Here is a 6,292-nt window from a genome sequence, read left to right on the forward strand (position 1 = left end):
ATGTTATTACTTAAAAAAAGTTTTATATGTTTTCACCTATGCCTCTGGCAGCTGAAATTTCAAAGAAACTTTAGAGTAGATTTTATATTTTCTTTTCCATCTTCTCTCTCTTTTTTTCATTTCACTCGCTTTCATTGCAAGAGGCGTTCAACCGATCACTGCTGCAGTTGCCTGCTCTATGCTACTTTCAACATTTACACATTTAGGAGAGCCGATCAAATACTTTCGATGAAGATTGTTGTCATAAGCAGCATTGCTTGTTTACCTCCGACAACATCGCTCACTCTAAAGTGTCCCATCATGCACCAGTCACTAGACTTGATGCGGGCTTTAGTTCTATGCTACTTTCAACATTTGTAGGAGAGCCGATCAAATTGACTCTGCCCATAAGTATGAGTAAAATGAAGTTTAATCGTCGAGCACGATTCACCAGGGAGCCATTACACTGAAGTAAGAATTAGCGAAAGCCGCATGAAAGTAGAAGCGCCTGGTGGCCTGGACTATATGACTAAGTAAACATTGGCAACAGTTATTTCACTTTGCATAATAAAGCTGTGAAAGTGAAGTGAGAGAAAAGCATGGAAATTGGTGCGTGTAAATATGTATATTTGTGTGCGAGGCAAAAGCGAAAGAAGAGACAGACTTGAAGTAGAGAATACTTCTGAAATAAAAGAATGGAATGATGTTTACAGCACCTAGGTTTCCCAAGCGGTCACCCATCTAAGTACTAATTAGTCTCGACATTGCTTAACTTTAAAAATGTTTTATAAGTTATCACCTATGCCTCTGGCAGCTGAAATTTCAAAGAAACTTTAGAGTTGATTTTATATATTCTTTTCCTTCTTCTCTCTCTCTTTTTTTTTTTTTCATTTCACTCGGTTCTATTGCAAGCGGCCTCAACCGGTCAGTGCTGCAGTTGCCTGCTCTATGCTACTTTTATACTCACTTTTGTCACAATTTACAAATCATTACTCTACTTTTCTCCTACCAGTTCACTATTGCATCGGCTGAGCAAACTTTATTTCTTTCTTTTATTCTAACTCCCAAATACACCACTAGCAACTAGCTTCACGCTTACTCGCTTTCAGATTTCACTTTACCTCTGCCAATTAGTCAATAGTACTTCACTATCACGACTCACTGCCCTTACTACTACTACTTGTGTCCCAATCTTACCCACAAATGCTCCTCAACACATCACCACACGTCATCACAAACTTATGCTCTGGCTATCAACGCCAATAGCAAATAGCTATGGATCTTCCAGTATTTAGCAAAATATCCCCGCTTGTGACTAGCCCATCTTTCATTTCTCTTCCGTGGACTTTATGTTAGTAGAAACGACTCTCTACATTCATATTACTAAAGCCCGCATCAAGTCTAGTGACTGGTGCATGATGGGACACTTTACAGCGAGCGATGTTGTCGGAGGTAAACAAGCAATGCTGCTTATGACAACAATCTTCATCGAAAGTTTGCTAATTGCAACTGGCCGGCAAAGACAAAGCGACAGATGCTGAGATGTGAGTAAAATAAATCTTAGTAATACACATACAAGATAACAAAATTCAATTCATAACCACAAAACGATTTCCTATGTTCAGACGCTGTATTACAGAATACGGTTCGAATGACACTTCTCTATCGTTTACGGCCATATCACTTTGAAAACACCGGTTCTCGTCCGATTACCGAAGTTAAGCAAAGTCGTGCCTAGATAGTACTTAGATGGGTGAGCGCTTGGGAAACCTAGGTGCTGTAAGCATCTTTCCATTCTTTTATTTCATTAGTATTCTAGCAGTGTACTCTACTTCAAGTCTGTCTCATCTTTCGCTTTTGCCTCGCAGACAAATATACATATTTGCAGGCACCAATTTCCATGCTTTTCTCTCACAGCTTTATTCTCCAAAGTGAAATAACTGTTGCCAATATTTGCTTAGTCATTGAGTCCTGGCCACCACCCTCTTCTAGTTTTATGCGGCTTTCGCTAATTCTTTCTTCAGTATATTGGCGCCCTGGTGAATCGTGCTCGACGAGTAAACTTCATTTTATTCATACTTAGGAGAGTCAATTTGATCGGCTCTCCTACATGTGCAAATGTTGAAAGTAGCATAGAGCAGGCAAATGCAGCAGTGAACGTTTGACGCCTCTTGCAATAGAAGCCAGTGAAATGAAAAAAAGAGAGAGAAGAAGGAAAAGAAAATATAAAATCTACTCTATAGTTTCTTTGAAATATCAGCTGCCAGATGCATAGGTGGAAACATATAAAACTTTTTAAAAGGATTAAATTGTGTGCGGTGCGTACAGCACCTAGGTTTACCAAGCGGTCACCCATCTAAGTACTCACTAGGCTCGACGTTGCTTAACTTCGGTGATCGGACGAGAACTGTTGCTCGTTGTAAATCATGGAAATTGGTGCCTGCAAACATGTATATTTGTGTCCGAAGCAAAAGCAGACACAGATTTGAAATGATATGCGCCTAGAGCATGATACCCACTGAAGTGAAGTGAAACAACGGCGATCCAGCAAGGCAGCAAGAGTCCAAATTTTGCTAATTGCTGGTCGTTATTGTTGTAGCATTGTGTTAGGAAGATTCATCGGTATTTCGTATTGGTGAGATAGCCTTAGAATAAGTTTGTTATGATGAGTTCGGGGCTGTAGTGATGGGTTTAATTGAAGATCATGTGGGTGTAAGTTTGCCACATAGTAGTAGTAACGGTAGTGTTACCTGTGAGTGAAGCCCTATTCACGAAATTGGCAGCGGCAAAGTAAAATTTGCAAGCGAATGAATGAGCGCGAGTCTATCTGCCAATGGCGTACTGTGGGTGCTAGTTAGAAGAAAAAAAAGAAAGAAATTTGCTCAGTTCATGCAATAGGGAGCAGGTAGAAGAAAAGTAGTGTAAAGTTTTGAAAACTGTGAGGAAAGTGAGATTACATTGTAAAATGAAACAAAAGAAAGCTTGCATTTAGTTGTTTATTAGAATAAATGTACTAAAATGCTCGTTGCAAACTGCTTGCGACTATATAACTTTGAAAGCAACGGTTCTCGTCGGATCACCGATGTTAAGCAACGTCGCGCCTAGTGAGTGCTTAGATAGGTGACTGCTTGGGAATCGTAGGTGCTGTAAGCGTCTCACACATTTTATTATTTGTCTTTTTTTTTTTTTAATTTTTCAAGTTTTCATCTATGTTGCTCGCATGTTTCAAAGTACAGTGGATTTTAAACTGACATTGAAGAAAGGAGTTCCAATCATGCTTTCGAAAAATCATGATCCTCCAAAGCTGTGCAATGACTGATTGTCAGCCAAATGCATCCACATCTTCTGGAAGCAACAATCTTCCCTGGACAAGGAAAGGGAGAAAATGTGTTTATCCAAGAATTCCACTGATTCCAGAAGATATGCCCTTTGAATTCAAGAGAGTTCAATTTCCAGTAAGAGTTAGTTTTGCAATGCAATTAACAAGAGTCAAGGACAATCACCTCACACAGTAGTGCTTTTCCCATGATCAGCTCTATGTTGGTTGGTCCCGAGTTGGAAAAGGCAACCTCTTCATACTCGCACCAAATGGTAAAACCAAGGATGTTGTTTCTTCTGCTGCTTTACAGTGATCTCCAAATGTCACAGTGATACAATTTTTTCCAAATATGATACTCTATGATATAAATCTGATATGGTAGGGTACCAATAAATGCTTTGTTATTATTGACCTCTTTTTAGTTTTGGGCAGGAGGCCCAATTAGACTTCCGCAGGAGCTAGTGTATAATAAGAAAAGGAAGAGGATTTAGGTCCATATTGGGGGTAAAAATCTATATTACATATATATTAAGTAATACTTTTATATTTACAGTATATATTAAAATATGGTACTAATGTATATATATTAACAGCTAATATTGGAGCTATGCATGGGGAAGAATAACCGCCTGACTTCCTAAATTACTATGAAAGAAATATATACGGGAATCAGTAGACATTACGTAACAAGTTTAAAGTATGCAAGCACTCTTCTAGTATGATGCAAACAGTTAAGCCTGAGTTCGGTTTTTATTAAGGAGGTTACCTTGATATATTAATATTTCATACACTTCAGTGCAGCATAGTCTATATGCATGTGTTTGTGCTGGCGTGCGTGCGTGTGTGTATGTATGTGTATGTGTGTGTGTGTGTGTGTGTGTGTGTGTGTGTGTGCGTGTGTGTGTGCGTGTGTGTGTGTGTGTGTGTGTGTGTGTGTGTGCGTGTGTGTGTGTGCATATGCGATCACTTCGAAAGCTGATGCTTGGTACACGCGATCACTTCGACACATTTTCAAAATAAGCAACTTTTATGACAGTTTCAGTTTCATGACCTGTATTTGGAGTAATTCTACTATCTGGCATTTCATCTGTCGGTGGTACAAAGTCAGGCATCGGACCGCTAATGATTAAATCAGCCGTATTTAAACCATGATCGTTGTTGGTATATGCATTTGAGCATGAGACCATTGTGTTGTTGTTGTTTGTTGGTTGGAGCCGTCTATTAATATTACATCTAACATAATTTCTGTCACTAGTACTGTTTGAGATTGTAGTACTTTTACTAGTTTTTATAGGACGACTCCATATTTCTGGTTTTATTTTCTCCTGTTAGTTTATTACGAGCTAGTGTAATATTCTGCCTATGTAAAATTGCCATTACAGTACCTAGATTTTTCTTCTATAGAAAATATGGCTCTACCAGTTACAGTGGGGGAATGTTTCTCTAATATATGGAACAGTTTATTATAAATATTGGTAGTTATTGCAATAGTAAAAGATAGATTGTATCAGATTGTGTAATCATTAGTAATTTATTGTAATAATACCTATTATGGTGTTTAACTCAGTGTTTCTGTATATTATGCAACTCACATTATTATTGATAATATGGTTGTTATGGCCATTTCATTACTAGCGGAAGTTGTGTAACAGTTAGAACATCGTGATTCGCTACTACTTTGTTAACGTTTTTAACATTAATGTCGTTACTAATATTAGTGCTAATATTCCCATCTCAGTCATTAGAATTATTAATATACTTGGCCATTATTATTCAACTAATTAGAATTATTGTTGCTGTTGAAGATCTTGTAACTGTTACTGCCGTTGTTGCTATCGCAATTCAGCTTTATATTGCTTGTTAGTTCAGCCGTAGGTTTTCAAATATTATACTTGCAAGAGTTTCACAAATCATTGAACTGCTTCGCATTGTAACTACCTAGTACTCCCCTAGTATTAGATTTATCATTAATAAGTTGAGGATTGCCGGATTGGTCATAGGTGGCTTTATCTTCTATATGTAAGAACACAATATTTTGCTTGTAGCTAACCTTGAACAGAGTAGAGTTATGATAATGGGCATGCTAATTGCAAACATCCACATTGGTAGAGAGCTGTGTGATCGTAGTTGATATGCCTTTTACAAGTGAGTTGATTACACAAGGTGGATGATTGCATAACCAGTTTACATCACTGATGATTTCGTCGGGTTTTATGTTGGAGTAGTACAACTCCAGAAAATTAGAATCATGCTCATAGGTAATATTTAGGTTGTAATTCCCAATGATTCTGGAATCGGGGGGGGGGGCTCCCCCCTTTTTTTCCGAACGAAAATAAGGGATTTGCAGCATATTAGGAGGTCAGGGTACTTGATTCCACGCAAAAAATCCGAGTTTTCTCTTTTTTCTTAGTGAAAATCGTGCGGGTGTTAATCTAACAATTTACCCTTTGTTTTCCTTCCTTGCCATTGCTAGACAGATGACTTAACTCATATAAACAAACTTACGGATTTCACCGACGTAGAAATTGGCAAAAGTTATGATGGTTGAAAATCGATTTTTACCACTATCCGTGTGTGCCTCGGGGAAAATAAGTTGACAAAAACACAGCCATGATTGTTACCAATGTCCTAAAGTTGGAGCGACATGCGTGCTAATTTGTGGATGCGCATAAATTACATTCACGTACATGCACACATTTCCTGCCTTTAATAGATAAATAGATTGATAAATAAGTGACTTAAAATAAATATATTTTAATTGTTGGGTGAGAAAGTATATATAATCTGATTATAAAATATAGTGTCTTTCAAAAATATCTTAAATTTGAAGACTATATCTCGTGTTTAAGAAAAAAAAACATTTTACATTTTTACTTTTGATGAACGCTGTCACTCTGTCCCTCACACACACTCTCTTTACATTTTTTTTGTTAGACGCTGTCAAACTCTCTCTCTCTCCACACACACATGCATCAACACACAACGTCTCCCCCC

General features: G+C 37.7%; 1 non-coding gene across 1 annotated transcript; it reads left to right on the forward strand.

Moving 5' to 3' along the window:
• Positions 1–1,646: 1,646 nt before the first annotated feature.
• Positions 1,647–1,765, forward strand: LOC128247928 (5S ribosomal RNA). Its single transcript, XR_008264271.1, has one exon. It is a non-coding gene; the product is annotated as a 5S ribosomal RNA (ribosomal RNA).
• Positions 1,766–6,292: the final 4,527 nt, after the last annotated feature.

Source organism: Octopus bimaculoides, chromosome 5, assembly GCF_001194135.2.
Source record: "Octopus bimaculoides isolate UCB-OBI-ISO-001 chromosome 5, ASM119413v2, whole genome shotgun sequence".
NCBI lineage: Eukaryota > Metazoa > Mollusca > Cephalopoda > Octopoda > Octopodidae > Octopus > Octopus bimaculoides.